The sequence below is a fragment of the Corvus hawaiiensis genome, chromosome 5 (assembly GCF_020740725.1).
Source record: "Corvus hawaiiensis isolate bCorHaw1 chromosome 5, bCorHaw1.pri.cur, whole genome shotgun sequence".
Lineage (NCBI taxonomy): Eukaryota > Metazoa > Chordata > Aves > Passeriformes > Corvidae > Corvus > Corvus hawaiiensis.
The window spans coordinates 73,457,249-73,479,693 of NC_063217.1; the positions used below are offsets into that span (position 1 = coordinate 73,457,249).

General features: G+C 38.7%; 1 long non-coding RNA gene across 3 annotated transcripts in view; it reads right to left on the reverse strand.

The window, feature by feature from the left end:
- Window positions 1–913: 913 nt before the first annotated feature.
- LOC125326240 overlaps window positions 914–22,445 on the reverse strand; it is a 46,060-nt gene continuing 24,528 nt past the window's right edge. Inside the window, exons 3-5 of one of the 3 annotated variants that reach the window (XR_007203718.1) lie at window positions 11,019–11,094; window positions 1,768–1,944; window positions 914–1,016 (exon numbers count right to left, since the gene is read on the reverse strand). This is a non-coding gene — a long non-coding RNA (uncharacterized LOC125326240). Of the gene's footprint in view, window positions 1,017–1,767; window positions 1,945–3,258; window positions 3,427–11,018; window positions 11,095–22,445 lie in introns of those variants that run through there. The other 2 variants (XR_007203719.1, XR_007203720.1) reach the window with 2 other exon arrangements.

Here is a 22,445-nt window from a genome sequence, read left to right on the forward strand (position 1 = left end):
AACAAGACTGAAATATGCTGGGGTTTTTGAAACTTCCTCCATCGAGACTATCAAGTTTTAAGTGGAAAACACGGGATTATGAGCAGGGTCACAGATCCACCTCTCCACCTACTGCCCTCAGCCCTCAGTGACGCCATCAGGCCCCAGAGCCACCCAGGCCTTCGAACAGCAGAACCAGCTCTTTTTATGTCCCTGAAACAAGTTTTTTCAAGTTCTTTTTATCCAAAAATAGGCATTTTATGTTCCTGATCATCCTGGAGTCTGAAGAAGGCAACAATATGTGTGGGCCTCCCATATACCAGCATTGCTCACTGTGTTTGGACTGACATTTTCAGTGTTCTTTTTCTTTTTCTTCTTAAAACAAAAATCCTAATTGAAAGCCCCACAGAGAAGCTGTAAAGTTAAATTTAGGACAAAGGTAGCTGCTTCTGCAGGTCGGTTTTCAAATCCATGGCTTGAAATGTGACTGACAGACTGACACACCCTGACAGGAAAAGAGCTCCTTTGGAAGGACTTCTAAAAATCAGTGGTTTTATAATTGATCTGAGCTTCAGGAAATGGGAAGACAAAGATGCTTTGCTGGTTTTCCACACATTTACAGGCCATGTTTCTGAAAATTAGTTTGTCATGAAAATTTCTCCTAAGGGCAGCATTTAGGGATAAGTTTAAGTCCCACAGAGATTTCAGCAATACTGAAGGCTGAGTACAGATTTAAATGCTGCTAAAAGGGTTGGTTTTTCTGACAGGCTTTCAAAATCCACTGTTCAGGGAATATGCATTTCAAAAGGGGTTCACACCCCTAGGCTGTCCCAATGTCGTCAGCAATAATAAAGTGCTGCTATGCAGGCATTTCCAAACCACAAATTTCCTGAATTTTTTCTTAGCTGAAGTTTTGCTCATGTCTTTTTGTCTGAAATCTTCTTTCCAATACTCATTTTAACTGAAGTTAGTAGATTAGCATATTTTATCAACTACTGGAGCTCTACCTTTGACTGCAATTAGGTTTGGATCAGGTCCTGAAAAAAAAAAGGACAGGCTATTTCAATAACTTAATTTTTTCGTGTCTTAAAAGTAATACGTAACAGTGATTTAAATGTATATTCAACCACCTTTTTATATTATTATTCTAAACAGAAAACCTGTTTTTCTTTGTTTTCAAGAGAAATCACTAAGTCTGAAGAATTTGCTTAAAGAAATCAAAATTGCCCTTAAAAACAATGTCCTTGTAGCTGGGGATTATTTTATTGTCTTTTTTTTTCCCTTCGGCATTTCTTTCAACACTGACTGAAAACCCACCTCTACTTTCAAAACTTTTATTTTCAAAAGTTCCCCCATTTAATCAACACGTATGTTTTCTCCAAAGCCTTTCAGAAAACTCTGTAACAACTGGAACTTGAATTCAAAATGAAATACAAAAGCTATGCAGGAAAGGGGAGAACAGGTGGGGAAGAAAATAAGCCCTGACAAAATGCAAGTTCTTTCAGCTGCTGCTTTAACACAACAAACAAGGTGTTACTTTTCCCAGTGCCCAAAGGAATGTTTCAGGACTGCTGCAGCCTCAAGCACAACCTGCTGCTGCTGGAGAACTGTTTTTAAATCCTGGTGCATTGTTGGAGGGTCGTAGCAGTACCACAGCCATGCTCAATGTGTTCAACAAACGTGACTGTTCCAGATGCAGCAAGGTGCATAGTGCACTCTATTTTTGATAGTTTAACAGAGGGGAAAAGCCACAAGGAATGGCAGCAACAAAAGGTGACATCACTGTACCCGTGTTACCAGGAGTATGCTTGGGCCTGTGGATCACTGAGAATGGTGATCACCTTGGCCTTGGGGGCAAGAGGATGTGCTCATTTGGGAGCTTTCCCAGAGCAGAAATAACTGGCCCTTTTCTCAAAGATGAAATGCCTTGCTGCATCGACTGGAATGGCAAAAAATTCCAGGGACCTGGACAAGTGTGAAAGAGAAATATGGATTAAAAAGCAGAGCTATTCTAATCCCCAAACTATTAACTATAAATATTTTATTTACTATATGTAGGCTATATCTCCAGGATGTATTTATATGCCTGTAAATGATGAACGTAACTGAAATTAGGTGTAAGGATATAAAACCACCAGGGCTGTGTTTATAGATAAAGCTTCAGTCAAATATAAGTTACTGGTGGTGTGACTATTTTATAGCACAGTAAGGTGAAAAGTAGATATCCAGGTTTCCACTCCAGTGCTAGGCTTCCTCCCAGAAGAGCCCAAAGTAATCAATTTATTTATCAGAGAAAAAAATACCTGAAATTTTACTATTTCCTTCATATTGATTCCTGCTCACTGATGAGCCTTACAGGGCCTGATTTACACCACATTCAGTTAATATTGTCAATTCGTTTATGGCCTACACCCAGAGCAGCTCATGACTTCCCATATGGACAGTGACAGAAGCAGTGATAAAGTGAGATATTTATGAAGCTCTGGTACTAATTATTGGAGACTTGGCTGGCTCAAAGATGCCTTTTATCTGCAGGGTAGTGCAAAAAGACAAGTCTAATCAGTGAAGCTTCAAAACTCAAGTTAGGGGTTCCAATCACAATCTAAGTCTGCTTTTCCCAGACCAAAAAAACGGGGGGAAAAAAAGAAATATAGGTACACGAAGGCCTGCTGTTCCTAAGTAAGAAGCATCTTTGGATGCTGCAATGCTTTGCTTTGTTTACTTAGGAATTCCTCCTTCCTGCTTGACTTCTGACAAGAAACTGCTGTTGAGGCGCTTCCTTTGATTGGAATTCTCAAGCTAATCCCAGCTCCATTTTGTCTTATGTTTGTCATGAAATAAACACTACTGATATCTGAAACAGAGCCACAGACAGCTGTGCTAATTATACTAAACCAGCACCTTTATTTAATCACCCTTTTTATCATTATTAGCTAAACAGTAAATTGAGTATTTACACAACATATTAAAAAAATGCAGATTACACATATCTCAAAAAAATCTGTACCTGTCTGGAAACTATTGCAACCTATGAAGTGTGCAGCTGATAAAAAAATGCAGTTAAGGTAGCCTGATGGTCTGAATGGACCATCTATGTCAAAATTCTGCTCCTAATTAACATGGATAAAATCTTAAGTTTCTAATTTGTATCTTTATCTCATTTACAGGAGTGGAATATTTTAATCTTGGAAGTACTGAACTGGGTGTTGAATATCATACATTATCTAAGAGAGGCTTTATCACAACATAAGTTTTAGAGTAAATTTGGCTTATTCTTACCAAAACATGCACACTACTGAAGCAATTCCTCATCCAGTAATCCAAAAAAGGCTGATAACTTTGTATTTCCATGTCTTTGGTACACCTTGTGTAAAAAGGGGGTAAGAATGCTTCCCAGGGACATTTCTGTTGTCAACTAATCAGACACACGAGGCACGTTTCCAGAAGGGTTTCCTTGATGTGATAATAATAAGGGAAATCAGGGATTATAATGCATTGCATCTCACTATTGTTCATTTTATTGCGTCCCATTTAATGGCTTTATTTCTCTTCACACTGTTATCTTAGTGCTTCACTAAGATACAGTATGAACTCTGGATTTAATGAATAATTTAATTAATATTCCCCTTGCCTTTTCACCGGATTGTTAAGAGAAATATAAATACAAGATCTAGGAGTTGATCTTGAGATACCAGAACGAGGCCACTTCCTGAGCAAAGCATTCCTCATTGCCTTTTGTTTTATTCTTTTGCTCATTTAATTAGTTGCACTCCCTTTTGTGCATTTCAACCTACTGTAAAATTACTGTACACTTAGGATGTTTTCTCCAGAATAAATTAACATTGCCAAAATCCAAGCGGGGATAAATTAAGTACGCCCTCGAACTGCTAATATCAGCTATTTCCTGATTTTTGAGGCACTGACTGTTGATATGGGTTTAATTGAATCCATTTGGATAATATGTATGTTCTTGTACATAGACACACTTTTCTCAATTATCTTAATATGTGTTATACCAACTATGACTATGTCTGCAGGGAATATATATTACTAAAGTTGTTATTTAATAATTAATCAGATATTAATCACAGTTTTTTGTGTTTCCAGCCAGCTCAGGCATTAATGTTTTTTCAATATTTACCAAGAAGTTACATTTTTATGTAGAAATTATTTTTTTTTCCAGTAGAAGAAGGTGTTGAAAACGTATACAGACACAAGGCCTTTATTTCACACCATTCTACTCAGTAATTCTCTCTTCTTCCTTTATTTTTGCATTGCATAAAATCTGTTGGTTTGGATGAGCACTTTCAAGAATATATATATGTATGTGTATATATATATATATATATGGCTTAGAACATACAACTTTCATCCTCAAAATCTGTCTCTGTTTTCATTTCAGAGTACAATTCACATTTGCTATTTTAAATGGCAGCTTCTATTTTTAGGCATCCAATTTGCTTTAAATCACTTTAACCCCACTACCTTAGAAGTGGGGTTTTTTCCCCTGTTCTTCCTCTCTTCATCATAAGTTTTAGAATTTCTTTGCTTTCACCAGACCCAGCTTGTCTAGACAGCTACAGTAAATGCTGACTTGGTTATCCTGGTGCTGTGCCTCACTGAAAATAGGCATACTTAGTGAACTGGAATGGGAGGAGATCAATAAAACACCTCTCTGTGTTGTTAGCTAAGTACCCCATATCCTGTGCTTGTGTGCTGCACAAAATGCAGCACTGTAAAAGCTGGAAATAACCTTCCAATTGTCTCAAACAGACATTAATCACTTGTTTAATATTATCATTTGTACTTGATATAAGACCAGCCAAGACCCAGCGCACAGCCAAGAAACAGAGAAAGATGGATGCACATTATAAATATTAGCTAACACATTTTTAGGCTATAAACTCACTTTGTATCCCTCTCTTCCTGAAGGATTTATTCTCCAACTTAATAACTGTATGCATCCTGTCCCATAATGGTTCTCCTTTCAGACAGCTACTTTCTCACCTCATGATATCTCTTCCCAAGCTTCTTCCTGTAGGACACCAAGCTGAATCTCATCCAGAACAATGCTATGTGCCCATAATGGCAACAGTATTTCAGACTATTTTTGAAAGTCCACTGAAACAGCTAATTAATCTCTTTTTTTTTTCCTGAAAATTTCAGGGGCATACAAAATTATGTGGTGAAATAGGGATCACGGTGAAAACCACGGTGAAAACAGGTATTGTGTCTGGAGCTGACCTTTTTGGTAAATAAATTACAAGGAAACAATCATGCTTCCAAGGCTGGTGGCATTACACTGCTGTTCCCATATGCCCCTGCATAGTCAGCTTTTTGCACAGTAGGAACGAGAAGGAACAAGAATACCTAAGATTTTTTTATCCTTTTCAACCTGAGTTTTCATTTTGCTTTGCCCCTTTCTGTTTACTTCTTTGTTTCTTCATTTGCAATTCTCACATTTTAGCTTGTATCTGAATTCTCCAAAGGCCTTCCATAGGACACGAAGGAAGTCAAGCCTAAATTCTCCTTCTCTAAATAACAGAAAGCTCTTGATGATTTCTGTTCCCAAACCTTAGCACCATTGGAGAACAATTTTATTCGTAAACAATAGAACCTTTTCTTCCTAAATACATGGGATCGACCAAAACTGTTACTTTGTTTACATTTTACCTTCATTGCTTCTCAGTACAACATAAAATAAATTTTCCTGAATCTTGTAATCAGAGAATTTAATACATCTGCATTAAAAATTTATAAAGGAGTACATTCATTCACGAGTTTCACATGGTCTTCTTCTGTCTCCCTTGATCTTCTGATACACAAGAAGTATACGAGTATGAACTCCAGAAACTGAGAAACAGCTGTCCCTTTACACTTAACAAATGCTATCTAATGCTTCTCAGGTTCCTAAATGAGAAACTTGGTTTGGAGTTTCTCAGTAAGATGAAATACACGTCTCTGTCACGTCCAGACTTCAAGCAGGCAGGAGATTTTCTCATTTGGACTTTTCTCATCACATTTGGAAGCGTATGCTCTGCTGAAAATGGATGAGGTTTAAGATCCCAAGCCAGTTCTAGTTTGAAGGTCACTGCCCACATTTATCACCTCTTAAAGGCCTTCCCAGAATCCATAAAAGAAAGGCTTTTCTAGATGCTTCCTGAGAGGAACACAGTAAATTAAAACTTGGTACAAGTCAGCAGCTTCCCAGATGGCTTATCATCATATTTAAATCATTGCAGCAAGCCTCTCTTTTCCCTCGGAAGGCAAAACAGTGGAATGGAACAGGATGAAGAATCTAAGTATATGTTGAAATTTTTTGTGTGTGTGTGTTGAGATTTTACTAAGAAACAAACATTTAACTTGACTCATAATTGGGGAACTTGCTGAAGTGTGCTATTAATCATCTTCTCCTGCTAAGACTGCTTTCCTGAAGCACGGCCTCAGGACAAACCACAAACCCCTTAGACAAAACACTGGGAGTGCAAAAGAACTGCTCCAAATGAATCATTCAAATAAATATCCAGCTTGAGAGCTAAATTTGAAAGCTCACTTATATCCTGTAAATATATGCATTTTCAGATATAACAGAGGTGTCTTTTCAAACAAGAGGTGTGTGCATAAAGCAATAACTGCAGAGCATAGCGCACTAATACACTCTATGAAGTCAAAGCTAACAAGTTATAAAGAGACTGAAACGTCTTATTCTCTATCCCACAAGCCCGAAGGAATAAGATGCATTCAGTTTACTTTATTAAGAAAGGATATTAAACCAATCAATCCAGGAACTAGCACGTCTGTGAATCAAAAATAAGCATTGCTTCTGCATGTTGCAACACTCTAGATGTCCTTTAAATTAACTTCTAAATCACAGAAGTACCCTATCTTGAATCTGGTCTCCAGAGCACAGCTGTATGAAACACTCGAGGTAGCTTTTAAGTAAAACTTGCACATAAGGAAGAACAAATGGTATCCAACTGTATTTTGACACAAGCCACTTTCTGTGCATCAGGTTTGCTCTGAAGAATCACAGTGGAGCACAAAAGGATGCATCACAAACTCCCAGCACACTGACTGACTGGAAACTACATTTTGAAAGACTGGCCACTATATCCACTAAACTTTTCTTACTCCTACCTGGACTTCTTTAATTTCCTGAGGTTTTCTTTTAGAAGAATGATAGTCTTCAGAGAGAACAGACTACAAAGGTATGTGAAAGGAGCAGGGCTACAATAAATCCCGAGGAGAAATTTCCTGTGGAAGAGCACTAAGCAGTAGGACATGAAAGACGGGCAGCTTCTCAGATGCTGCACAAACCTGGAATTTTTTAGACCAGACAAAACACCCACAAAAATGGATTAGATGAGAAGTAATAAAGGCAGAGATAATACAGATGCAAAAACATGGCTATTAAGCCTCTTTTGCTCTGAATCACTGGCAAAGAAGAACTTGTTTGTGGTATTCTGGTTTTGACTTCTCTTGAGACACTTCCCATTCGTTAATTCAGAAATCTCACAGCTGTCACCAGGAGGGACAAGTGTGCCTCTCCATGTGACACAGAGACACCTTGCCACCCAGACAAGCTGTGCTGAGGGTCTCAGCACCTGCTTTGCCTTCCGTGGAAGCTGGGCCTCTGCTGGAGCTCACCGAGCTGTGCTTCTGTGGGTATCCTGTTACAGCCATCCTGGGCAGGAGGATTAAACAGAGCTTCAGCAGGGCTCCCCCAACATGTAAGTCACCAAAAGGAACAATCTTCCCGAGGGGATGTATGGCTGGGACACAGCACCCCTCGTGCTCCAGGCACTTGAGCAAGGCGGTGCAATTATGCTCTGTCCCACTCTCAGAGCTCATCTAAGCCTCGTGCTACTGCAGCAAAGCAGACTTGAGCCTATTGATTACATACCTATTTATGTTATGAAGGTACTTTACTTTACAAAGTCTTTTTAAAAAAGAAATCCTACTTCTCTATGGAAAAAAAAAATCTGTTTAATATGTTTTAATCTAAGTAAAATGGCCAGTTTGAGAAAAAGTAAGTGATATGTCTAATAAAATCATAAAATGCAATTTTAAACTACAGGGAGCTGAGTAAAACGTGGCATAGGAGCCTTCATTTTTTATTATAGTTCATTAATCTTGTTAATGACTTATTGAATATCACTGTAAAAATTGATCCCAGTGGCTACATTGTTGTCTGCTTTAGCAACCTCTTCCAACAGCCGCGTTGAACTGAAGGAGCATTTCTTTAATCCATTCCGTGCAGCTTTGCAGGGAACACTGCAGCAGATGGGCTTTATGGCTGGGCATGATTTAAAAGCTTTCACATTGTTCTGAACTGTGCAGGAACATCTATTTTTCCCTTTTTACATGGATAAGAGGAGTGTATGTACACTCAGAGTAAGTTACCTATGAATGCAAACCATCAGCTTTGCTTTCTCTGGTTTGCTGTCCTGAGTTAGGCTGAAATTCTATTTTTAATGGAGAATATTTCAATAAATCTTACATGTAACAAGACAATTTCCATCCCAAGCTTAAGAAGTATAAGCACACACCCTATTTGAAGAAGGGATTCCAGCAAGACAGACCCAATAAATCTGATTTTAAATGAAGCAGAAAAAGCTGACCAAGGACTACTGCCTGGTAATGCTTTTGTTGCCCAACTTGTCATACATGCATTTGTTTCTTTTCAATACATTTACTGAATAGCAAAAGTGAACACACCCCTTCATTTATAATTCCTTGTTTAAATGAAACTTTGACATATTTAGGGATAACCTGGATACAGCTAAACACAAATGAAAGGTCATAGTACATATTAAAATTAATTACTTCAAGCCTTCTTTCTAAGTGAAGAAGCAGCAGTTGACAGTATCATTAAATACTACCAATACTATCTTTTATCAACTCACAGTTTTAGGACAAACAAAAAGGAGAACAATTTTTCCCTAAAAAGGGACAGAATTTTTAATAAAGACAAAACCAAACTACTTCAGATAATATATCACTACAGGAAATACACTATTAACTATCATAATGGATTTAATTCCAGTAATGACTAGATTAGTAGCACTGTTGCTTTATATTAAAAAAAAGAGATGTATTTATTAAAACTGGAATCTATATTCTATGAAATGTGATTCTTTTATTAAGCAAGGCATTAGTCTTTTTAGCTTTGTCATGCCAACTATGAAGTAGCCTTTTATGCAAAGTCTTTGGATTTTTCTAAATCCTCCAAGCTGATTCCCATTCCCTCAGTGGGTCAAAGTCTTCTCTGAATTAGTGGACTTTACCCTGACATGTTGCAGAAAATGAAGCAAGAAATCACCTCCATCTAATTTCTCTCCCACTTTTCTCATTCATACTCTCATTCATCGTGTTCCATGGGCACCCAAGATTTAAATTACAATAGATGGCAATTAATAATTGAAACATCCAGTCACACTTAATAAGAAATTAACTTCTGTTTTATCTCAGAGTTTTCTGCCTCGCTGCTGCAGTTCTGTAGGACATTTTCCCAATGCTCTTTTTGCTTATGGAGTCAAGAATCCTGACAAAATGTTGAAGTCAGTGATATGGCTGCTAGAGCAGTTCCCTGGAAAGTATGCCATGCCAACTGATTTGCAGATGATCCAACCAGCAGAAATAAATACACTAATTCATTTTAGATATATAGGAATGAGTCAAATGTTTGCCAGAGTAGCCTAAGCAGATACGATGGAAACAAGCAAAAGCTGCACACCTGTTGCAATTGTTTGCCAGGGAGGATTCACATTTCACTAAAATACCACATTTTATGTTCTTGAGATTAATCCTTTTACTCTTTGGCTGGAATCCCGATGCTGCTCCCATTTAGTGGACAGCACATTTAATCATATTTTATATGGCTCATAAAGCAGATGAAGTCTCTCCTATGTATGTCACCAAGTCTTGTGCTGCCACAGCTCCCTGTACGAGAGATGGAAGGTGCTTTGGAGGAAGAGCATTTTCCAAGCGGCCAAAAGGTTCAGTCTGCGGCGCGTGGCAAACCTTGCTCTCCTCCGGCTTCCTGGCAGGAATGATCCCAGTGCTGTAAGAGGGGAGCTCGTTTGGTTTACATTGTTGCACTGTGCAAACCCTCTGCACAAGTTACTGGTTTAATCTCTGGTATTTCAGGTGGCAGGATCAGTCTCCTCAGAGAAAATGGGAACGGTTGCAGCGCTGCAACCTTCATTTCTTGCTTGCACAAGCCAGGCTGTCCCTAGGGTTTAGCAGCACTGTCACTCAGGGGACCATGCACTTTGTTTTCCAGATCCTTCTCTGCTGAACATGGAAAGCACACTACTTATTTACAAAATGAAGAAGCTCTGAGAAGTTTAGAAATGTTCTTACATGTATTTTCTTTCCTTTACAATTAGCTTTGCTTCTAGCTGGATATCTTTTTACTGAAAGTAGATGACCTCTTACCTCTTCGTGCCCTTCCACTTTAAATTCTGTACTATCTTCCAAATTTGTACATGGTTCCACCTGTGTTTCTGCCATGTCCAGCAGATCTCATCACCTCACCCAACAGTCCTCAAGGAATTGCAAGCTCCCCTTTCACACCACGTTGAACTAATGCCACTAAGCATTCCTCATTTTCAGAAGACCAAAAGCTCCTAAAAATATTTGGCTACTATTGAAAAGCAAGTTTCTGGCATTTCACATTTCTTACAGATTAAGGAAAACCACTGTAGCTCCACTGAGTTAATGGGATCTACTCACATCTAACTCGATGACACAGTGGGCACTCGTTTTTGTATTAATCTCCCACTGTACTATTCTTTGTGCAATTCCCCCAGGGACAGTGGAGATGAAGAGGATGCTGACAGTCCTAACTAAATTCTAGCCAGAAAGTGCAGGAAATGGACTGCTTTTACACTGGGGCTACAGATCACCTTCCACTTAGTGCAGGAAGCTGTGACACGTCGGACTTCTCTGTGCTAACCTTCACCTCAGAGGAGCAATTCAGCTCTGCCTTACTGTCAAAGTGTGTAAAAAATGCTCATCTGTCCCAAGGGACTCACCTGGATCTCTGCAGAAACCACTGCCAAAGCAGGTGAGATATGGAACTGTCACAGCTCTGCTGGTGCCCCTGAGTCACTGCAGAGACAGAAATATTTTCACAGCTTTAACAACACAACGAGGGAAAAAAGGGGGCGGGGGGAAGACACAAATGGAAGATCTAAAAGCCCACCTAGAAAAGACACCAATAGCTTTCATATAATGGTAGTTGCAGCAAATTAGTTTATAACCAAAGGGAAAAGCAGCATAAACCCTTCACACATGTACAACAAGACATTCAAACCCTTTGAATCATCAAAAGGTAAGGAACACTTGCTCAGAGCTCTGGTCCTGAGCCAAGAGCATGTTTGTTTGTATCAGTAACAAAACAGAAGTTATTAATTGGGGCTGCTCATGATGGTAACTGAGTTCACTTCTGTCCATATGTCAGGAGCAGAATTTGATTTTCCATGTCTGCCAGAGCCTTTTCTACTTCACTTATCCTACATCGGGCTGTGGGCGCAGAGTTATCAAAACAGAAAAGGGAACAGAGATGGAGAATAAATTGATTAGGGCAGACCTACAAGAGATTGTCACAGGAAGAACCAACTGGGAGAGGACAGGGATATTTCAAGAGGTGAACTCCACAGAAGAATGCAAATTTAAATGAATGTTTACTTTCCACAGTGTTTTGTGTCTTCAGGCAATTACTAGCAACACTCAGCAACCTTCCAAAAGAAGCAGACATTTAAGGAAGGAAAATACCAGCTAGAGCTCCTGTGGGTTACAGAGAGTAGCAGGCAATCTCAACCTCTGTGTGACAAGGTCCTAACTCATTATTTGCTGGGCTGGCAAGGAAATTCCAGCCTTCTTTCCCTGCATATTTTAGTCCAACAGGCCAGGGACGAGAGAGATTTTTATTCCCTCTCTTCAGAAATGGCAGGCATGGCTGCCTGTCCTCAGCTGGATTAACTGCAGTTCTTGTGTATTTCTCAGACAGAGGGAATGGACATCAGCCTGGCTTTGGCCAGTGCTCTGCCCCCACCTCCTCTGCTGAAGAAAGCTCATTCCTGGACCTGTTCCAGCAAGAATCTCCAGTTTGGTTCCTTCATCAGGAACTTCAGAGCAACACACTAAGCTAAACTGCTACCAGTCTCCCACTTCATGTTCCCATCTTCATTAAAGATTAATCTAGAATTAATTCAGTACTTTTCACAGCCATGTAAAAGAAGCATATTTTTCTTAATAAATGTGATTTAATAAAGAAATTTAAAAAGTAAGTCTTTGAATTACAACTTAGGTAGGATTTTCAATTAAAAAATAGCTATAAAAATAAAGACAAGGTTTGCCCCACTGCATTACAGTCTCTCAAACCATTCTGATCCATAAATGTTTTAATCAAGATTCATCTACCAGACTTTTTTTCCACTGGATGATTCCATCATTGATTTGATACATGAAGCAATTTACATTAATAACCACAATATTACACCGATTATTTCTTTTGTAATGAAAGCAGAAAAATATCAAAACCTTTTTAAATAGCTGTAAAATAATTTAACTGTACATATTTGGTAATGCAAATCTAATGGTTTCAGAGGACTTCTCAGATTGTGTAAGGTAAGCCAGTATTTAGGAAGTCTAATCATAAAACATTCTTTCCCCCCCTGCATGATTAGGAATTGTGAGGATACTTCTCTTAGCTGGTAGGGAAAAAAATAAAAGAAGAAAAGAACATAAGCCACCACTTTCTTCTGCTTAATATTGATGTCATAGCACCGTACAGCTTCCTGGACCACGTTCGGGGCTCCATTAAAATCTAATTCCTGTGAGCAAGTAAACCAAGGAAAAGTACACTGCAAAAACAGGGATCCAGTAGTGAAAACTTGCAAGGTAAAGGGAACAGCTAAAGCACAAGATGAAAAAAAAAAAAGTAAAAGAGAATGAACTAATTAACATTCTAAGGATTAATTCAGCCACAGAACATCTGCTTTCACATGTCCCTCTGATGAGATCCAACACGAGTGCTTGTGTTGGTTGGCTTTGAAGTTGTATTTTATTATCTAAGAGGTTCTGTGCACAGATTTTGATAGGGATTATGGATATCTTAGTGCCAGAGGGACCCCTGGGCCCCTTCTAACTTCTCTTAGTTCCTTTATTTCCACGTGACTTGTATCCATACGGCATTCTCTATTCCTTGTTGAAAAGTTCTCCACTGGGCACAGTTACAGTTCATATTCTATTTTAAAACATTTAATGTTCCATCCCTCATCTGCTTTCTCCACAAAACAGGACATTGTAATTCTTTTTTCCTGTACATTCTGCTACGCAGCCAGCTAGTTACCTAAAAATGAGACCAAGCTCTTACTCATTTCTTTAATTCCTCTACATTTGCTATTCCCCTAATTTAACAGCTTGTTTTCTAAGAGCATCTTCCAAATCGTGTCCATACAGGCCCAAATAAGATCCCAGGGTTCTAACAATACAGAAACCACCTGCAGCACTGTAAGAAATACTTTTTAATCTGGAAAGTTTCTGAGTCCCCTTCTTGCCCTCCTGATTATAAATACAAAATAGAAACTATTTCAAAACCCAGGAGAATGTTCCTGGTGGATCTCTCTGTGGACAGTTTTCTGTTGAAGAATGCCCACGCAGAAATTTTTTAACACAGAAGATCTGAGAAATTCACACTGACCATGGTAATTAAAAAATTCAGACTCAGTGATCAGCAAAGATAATTCATGCACACACAGAGCTGTCCTTGTAAATTAAGAATCAGGCAAATTGGTGGCTCTCAGCAGTGGTGGCACTGATGGTTTTTAACTGCACCCATTATACATGGAACAGATTTCTCAGGCTTTCAGCACTGGCCTACCTGGACCCCTTTATGAATACAAAGTTATTTTCATTAATGAACTAAACTAATCCCACCACAGTTAATAAGTAGCTTGTTTTCCTACCTGCAGGTAACACAAACCTGCAGGTCATTAACTCCTTTCCCACTAGATAGTGTCATTAACACATGCAATAATGATGTTTTCCATTACTCTGTGTTACTTCACTGAGCATCAGAACTAAAAGATAAAGCATTGAATTGACAGCAAAGTCATTTCAGCTCACCGACCCCCAGCTAAACATTTATCAGTCTCTAACTTGGTCATCATATCAAAATAATTTCCCAGGAAAAAACCCTCTCAACTTGTTGACTGCTGAACAAATTGAACCAGGAAATAGCTTCTTGTATTTTTAAAGGAATAATTGATTCTGTGGCTCTGTGGTTGCTGGTCAATACAACAGTAATTGGAATCATCATGACTAATGCACAGATCATTTTACAGGCCTTTCTTATTTGCATGAACATCTCCTCAGCTCACCTCTGGTGTGCTAGGCCAGGATGTTTCCCCCACTCTTGAGGGAACTGGTTGTTAAGCTACACATGCAGTTCTTATTAGGCAGAGCAAACAATCCTATGTATGCTTTAGCTTATTAAAAGCATAATTTAGCTTGCTATTAAGGTACTATTTTGAGTGTGTCTGTCTGATTACATGGGCCCTCATAGTGAAAACAAAAATCTCTTTTTTCATCTTGTGTGTATTATCAGTCTTGATTGCCATTTTTATAACAAAAAAGAAGGATTTTCAAAATATTTTCCACCTTCTTCTTATTCCCCTTTTGGAAGTGCCAGCTTGGACCTCTGGCATCTCACTGCTCACTTTTGGAAAACCTGGAAAAACTGGCCAGTGTGCTCTGTCCTTGTCAGAAAGAGACATTATCCCACCTCCTGCATAAATCATGTGTTCCTCCTGCATCTTCTGAAACTCTCATATTTATTAGCAGACAAATACTCTGTTCCTCAAGACTTTAATGCATTCCCTTGCCCTCAACTTGTACCTGCAAAGCAATTGTGATTCCAGTTGGGTCACTGTTAAATATGCTATTAATTACTTCAGGAAGACATTATACCATACTCAGAACAGACTGTAAACATTTTATGTCATTAGGTAATGCACTGAGGCTGTTTTTAATGCCAGAACAGCTCTATTTATATACTGTGTTGCATAATTAGCTACTAATGAGGCTCTAACTTCCACTGCTGTAAGGCCTAGATATCTGTTCCTCTTTCAATGAATTCATTTTTGCTGTCTCATTAACACACTAAAAAACCTGCAAATTGTATTTTAATTAAAAGCTAAACTACCTCTGTCTGGAGACACTAATGAACAGACACACTCCAAGGGAAACACAAGAACTTTGTCAGTCAAGAGGACAAATACCTTGCCAGAAGAGTAGCACAAAAAGATAACACAGCTCACTCTCTTATTTTCAAGGGCAGGCTCTTCTCTACTTTCTCCCTTTTTTTTTTTTTCCTTAATTTTCTCCTTTTGTATCTTCAGCAAGGTTGCCTGCCCTCAGACTGACAAACTGCAAGCTAGACCCTAAGAAACAGCAAGACTGTCTTAGAATCATGAGGTGTGTGTGTATTTTGAGTCTTCCTGATGCTTGCTACTCCTGTCAAGTCTTCTGTGTCACGTTTTCTCTATAGCTGCAAGGGCTAAAAACACACCAGCATAAACTCATCTAACTACGTGACTTCACAACCATTGCAATAAAATCATGAGCACTGACCACAGTGCTTCATTTCCTGACTTCTGCAGGCACTTCAAGCAATTAATCAAGCAACATTCTCAAATCCATCAAGTCATCAGGTTTGAATATACTGGGCAAGGAACAGCATCCCACTAATCTTATCAACACACACATACAAAGGCAATTGATTGTACAGCGTTCCAGTGGCAGAAACAGAGACTCAGGTTATTTTAAAAGACCTCAAGGCAACATAAAAATAAAATGGAAAATGACACTCAGAACTAATGTTCCAAACTGTATTAAAGCACTGTGAAAACATCCATCTGCAAGCAAATAACCCAGGAGCAGGAGAGAATAACTAACAATTAACATCGGAGGTAAGGAAGCAGCACTTTTGAAACAATACAGGCAGTTCTAGAAACATTCAGGAAAAAGTTCCCATAAGCTCCTGCAATTAGTGACAGAAAAGGGACTGTATTATTCTCACTGGAAATTGCTGACAGAAGCTGTATCAGAGAAAGAGCAGAGGAAAGACCATCATGGAAAGATTTCTGGATTAACTGTCTGCTTCCCTTGCAAACACGGGACTCGGAACTTGCCGTTCTGCCTCACTTCTTAGGATAACTGGAAGCTACCCTAGTAAATGACACCAGACCCCTGTACACAGCCAGGAGTTCTGCTTCTTGGTCTTAAATTCGGGTATTTCATTCCCATCTCCTTCATGTGAAGAGTTCCTTAATCTCTTATGAAGGGTTTTCCTAATATTAAACTAAGTGGTGGATATTAGGAATGCTTAGCAGTCTATTCTCCCTGAAGATGAAAATCCAAAGTAAGCCAACTTAATTAAGAATTAATTCCCTTTAAATCACAGCCCAAATTTCTCTCGCTGATCAATTATTTGTGGCATGAGATGATTTACAGGACACAAGGGCAGATTAATTTAGGTGACAAAAGTGATTTCAACTCTCATCAGAGATATTCCATCCTGTTTTTTAAAAAATTCACCTTTTTAAGATAAGTTTGGGCCTGCTTACAAGTCTCTGTGTTTTGACTTTGATATTTCTTCACACAGAGCCCCAATGCCATTTTCATTCTATTACAACCCCTTCTCTCTTCCTAATTGAAGGGATAATTCTGAAAACTGTGCTTTAAAAGAGTGTATCGCCTCCTTGGAATCTCTGAAAGTCTTCCGAGGCTGCAGGAAAAGTACTGGCTCCTTTCGAACACTTCACACCAGGGCTCTGAATATCAATAAAGTTCCAATGAATTAACACTGTTATTGCCCTTCAGTGGAATAACTCAACCCAAATGCTGGGGGGTTTTTTTCTGGTGAATCAAAGATTGTGCTATCTAAGCAGCTGAATACACAAAGACGGCTCCACAATTGCATGACAACATTTTAACTTCTGGATACTACTTTTTAAATCTCTTTATTTGAGCTTCTGGATCCTGCAGTCAGAGGCAGGAGCAGCTGTTTACTTAGTATTTTACTAATTCATTTACTAATTACTAATTAATTAGTATTTTACTAATACCTTCCTTTTTTTAAGAATTAAGTCTTTATGACAAAAAGCAAATAATAAAAACAAAACCTTTTTTCTCATGATAACTACGAAGGCTGAGCAAATAGAATTAGAGCAGCAAGCTACTCTTTAGGCAAAAAAACTTTAAAAAGTATTTTAATGTATTCCAGATATCAGTAGAATAGGATATGAGACAGAGAGTAGTCTTCAGCCCAGACTTATGGAGAAGAAAGAGCCATTTAAGAGGATCTATGGCTTTACTCTTCGAATATTCTCTTGAATTATGTACCATTTTGCACAAATCTGATCTATTACAAAAGCAACAAAACTGCTTTAGGAAGCATTTCCCTCTCTCTTGTTGATGAGGATTATCTGTTTATAAATTACAGGATGAGTAGCTGACACATTTTATCAAGTGCTTCTCGTAAATCCCAAGGAATCTGGTTCAATATACTACCGGATGATGGTCTTTAAACGCTCAGGAGAGTTTTCATTTCAAACATATGTGTGTTTTAATGAGTCACAGAAACAATGATGCAAGCAGGATACACTGTGTGTGAGGAAGAGCAGTTCGAAGAGCAACAGCTGCATGAAAGCATGGTTAGAAAAACTAGAAAACATTTGAAATATGGAATAAAATTGGCAATATAAGCTAGGGCTCTGCATCCATATTTAGGTCATCAATAAGTCTATCCAATGTTGATAAAGGAATACAAATTGTTCTGAAATTAGCTGCAATGCAGCAGTTGAACCACAGTTTTCCACTCTGTGCTCCAGAGACTCTTTGATGTCCATGGATTGCTCTGCGAGTCCATGAAAGGCTTTGCTTATAAAAACAGGCATTATTTGTCAAGAGACCTGAACTTGCTACACAGAACTCTTCAAGGAAACCGACAGTAGATGGTTGGGATATCCCACCGTCTCCTGTACAGCACTGAACACTGGAATAGCAAATTGCATGGAAAGAACCATTATCAGCAACTACTTTAACAAAGAAGGATGGAGGTGGTATTTTTCACATGAGTAATTCTTAGACTTGTCCCAATGTCATCTGATTATACTTGAAAAATGTCATTAATCAATGGGACTTCTTCTGTGAGTAAGGACAACTCTCCAGAGAAGCTGAAGAATTTAATTCTGTGATAGTTAATTTTAATATACAATGGAGCATTTCAAATGGCCTATTTACACAATTTTCATCTGCATAAAATAGAAAATGTCACCTCAATGCTAATACAACATTCCTGTAAATTATGCACATTTTTAAAGCTAATGAAGCTGTCATTATCATATTAAAATTTGGCACAGCAGTTATTTTTAAGTTATCATTGTGGCTTTTAAAATATTTTGCAATTAAATTAATTCATTTGTATTACTTCTAGGCTTGTATGAAAACTATTTTTTTGTCTTGCCTATTAGGATGAATGAGAGTACTATGCTTTATTACACGTTCAATCACATTCAAAAACGTGGCTGCCTTCACTTCCCCCACCAATATGGATTCTTTCAATCCTGGTCTCAGTGAGAGCAGAAACTAAATTCCAGCTGATTTCACTGGAAGCAGGTCTGAATAATGAATTTATGCTGCTAGTAATAAGGATCAGGAATCACATTTAACATTACGTTTTTCAATCATTTACTATGTATGGAACAAAAGATCACAAATACACTGCTTTTAATTTAATTTAACTAGGCAAAATATAGGTCAGGCCTTAACTAGTACAGAGAGACATCTCTTCATTTGCAGACTGGATCTCACCCTTTATTTCAGTGCATATTGTCTGCATTTATAGTGAGGAGTCCACAAACACAGTAACAGTATGTATTGCTGCTGGGCACCATAAAGAAAGCAGTAAAAAGTAATCACTTTTTGGTCATTATAATGGTCATTACAATTACACATGTTCACACAATGCCCCATTCCCTGCACATCCCTGCAATGCACTCTTGTTCCCCGTGTCCCAGTACAGACACCATCAAGAATGTGCCCATCCAAGAACCAGGTGGGCCTTTTCCATGACAGAAATATCATCTTCAGATGGCTGAAGATAACACCAGTAATATTGCACTCTGCCGTATCAAGACCCCAAAGCCACATTCCTGTTCTGTTTACAACGGGGTAAATCAGCACTAACTGCACAGTTCAGTTCTACCAGCGTGTGAGTCACAACCAAATTTCTCCCACCAGGATTTTACACACAAATTCCTTTTGCTGGAGACAAATTTGGGGAAATATTGTATTCCTCTCACAGGCAAGCGATGGATTAGACAGCCCCAAAAGATGTTCTGGCTCTGTCACGAGGCTGTTGTGCTGTTTGCTTTCAGATTTAGGCAGCTTCTTAGCAAAGACCTCTGAGTGTCATTTGCTGCTACCAACACAGACAGCTGGAAAAGTCCCCTGAATAATGGGGAGCTTTCAGTCACCAGAAAGACTGAAGCAGCAATTCAAGATTAATGTGCAGCTAAGGGAGAAAAAGGCCTGCAATTAATCAGATGCTTCAGTAATTCCTTAAACACTTTTTCTTTGATTCTGCTTTCCTCAAGAATATGTAAATGAGACTTAAAAAGACACTTAATAATTTTTTCTTTGTAACGAAGATAAAAATTCTGCTGCTAAAATGAGAGACAGTCTTGTAAGGAAATTAAAATGCAGCTGGAAGGTGTGGTGTTATTTGCTATCTGCTGTGTCACCATCTATTTATTAGCATGGCAGCTGCCACTAATCAAACAGAAGAAGAAAGCTGAATAAAAAACATTTGTTGATTTCATCACGCATCTAATATTTTGATAAGAACTCAGCTAAATCACTGTCCAGTAACTCTGCCTATAAAACAAGACTTATAGAGAGGCTTATGGGAATAACACTAGCTTAGAAAAGTGGTAGAAGTGCTTTGCAGGCTTCATTAAACTTAAACAAGATACAAGGTCGTTTACTGCAAATACAACACGTTATTTCCCAAGAAGAGGCTGGAGAACTGGAAATCCAGTTCTCCATGACAGTATAAAAACATAAATAGAAATACTACCTTGCAAAATGAGGAGCTGGAACACGCTAAGCTGACAGATGTAAATTCAAACATTCACTCAGATGGCGCACTGAAAATGGGGTTTGTTCTCCAACACTAGCAAAGGTCATAACTGAGAGAATCCCTGAGACAAAATCCATAAAGTGACAACTGCCAACTGCTTAATTGCCTTTGAGGATTTCAAACGGGACCTGCCACAACATCTTAGAACCCCCTTGCTTTTCTGTTATGCCCCCAGAAGAGCAGCAAAGCCCCAAACTCTAACACAGTGTAAACAGGGGACACTTAACCTGAAACAGCTGCTCTTGTGGCCCCCAGCTGAATCAGGTTTTGGTGAGAAAGGCCATTTTAGTCAGCAACGAGTCAACAAAAAATCAGCTATGCTAAGGATTGCAGAACCAAGTATCTGGCTCTCTGGCAGGTGTGTTTTGCTAGCCAAACAGTGCCTTCTTGCCTGTGGGCAAGTGGAGAAGCTTGTCCCGTTCCCATTGCTCTGGATGGAACTAAACAGCTCTATCAATGGCTCTGGCTCTGGATTACTCCCATCAAGGAGCTGTATTTTGTTGTACCAGCAGGGCAAACAGCTCCTAAGCAGCTCCAGAAAATCACCTGAAGAATACACAGCAACCTAGACCAGGCATTAACTGGCTCTCACAAAGTGCAAGTCCTTACTTTAAACCCTTAAGGAGCTGACCAAATGCCCACACCTCGTTAAGAAATTTCTTTAACAAAGATCTAGGATAAGAAGCATATTTCTTCATTATCTTCCAAGAATTTGGAATAAACTGCTCCTGTTTGCCAGGGGGTTAGGACTCCTGCAGGCTACCCCTCCCCACCCTCCCTGTGGTACGAAATATTTTGATTCCCTAGTGGGACATGTAAAATGTAGAACATTCCTGGAGATAAACAAGTGAAAGTACCTCACAGGTTAGGGAAAAAAGAGACACTCATTTCTGCAGGTGATAGAAACTCTCAGAGTGAGAAAGACAATTATTTTTTACAGAGTTTCTCTCTGCAGTTTCAGAAGTAGAACAGAAGGAATTTTCCACTGGGGTGTGAGGATGCTCTTCTTATCATATCATTATCTCAAGCTTATTTCCTCATTTGGAAAAGTTACTTTTCTATTACTCTTCGGAAATGGAATTAAGATGAGCAAATATACATTATGAAATCAATTATAGTCTTAATGACATTTTCCAATGGCAGAGCAGAGAACAGCATTATTTTATTTAGCCTGCCTGTATTAACTTATTTGAAGACATGAAATACACTGTAAGAAATAAGCAGGAAGGAAGGAAGGAAGGAAGGAAGGAAGGCAGGCATTTTTCTTGCTCCCTAAAAAATCTGTGTATCTCCTAGTAAGTGTAACCCTCGTTTTTCCACAGATGTCTGGTGTGATTTTTGCTATTAGTCCTTTTAGGATGAAATCCACAGTAAGTGCTACACACATAAACTGATTTGTAGCTGACATTTAGATACTCAGCACCAAAATTACAATCCCCAGTTAGCTCAGTTCATATGAATCCACTAAACAACAGTGACCTGGGGGAAGTGACCCACACATCCAAGGGGATTTAGTACATGCTCCACCTCTCAGAACAAAGTGCAATCCCCTGATGTATACCTCTAATCGATTTTCCTCTGACAGGACACAAATGATAGTAATGGACTCAAGTAAATTCCAGCCCTACTATATTAGAGTGTCTTACATAATTACTCTGAATAACCTTTATTTTACATGCACCAGGTAATTTATGAGAAGTCCTCGTGTATATCCTTCAAGGTATTCAAGTGCTGCTGAGAGGGGCTTCACTTCTTAAATTATGGGAATACGAATAATTTTTTTCTGTCTTCTCAGAGGATCCTTCTTACCACATTAAAACAGACATAAATCTACATTGCTGACTCATCTCTAGGGCTTGTACTAATTCAGATTTCATTTACATGCATGAGTGGTCATATATTTTAATAGAGTCTTTTGCAGTAAATACCACACATGTCAGAAACTTTGTAAAAACAAAAAAACCAAATTAGAACTGGATTTCTATGTATGATTGGGAATGTTAATTCGTCAGGTTAGTACCCATTTACTCAGGAGCCTTTAACTAGTTTTATAGCTACTGCTCTGTGTTTTGAGGGGTCATTGTTGGACAGAGGACTGTAGAATGTTCACTCAAATAAGTTAACCTATGCTGGGACCTTGGAAAGGTCCAGTTGTACACCTGATCCAGCTGTAAATACTGATCAGCCTAATTACACAATGGTTTGGCTCTTAATGACTTACATCAATCCTCACCTTCTAACTCAGCAATGC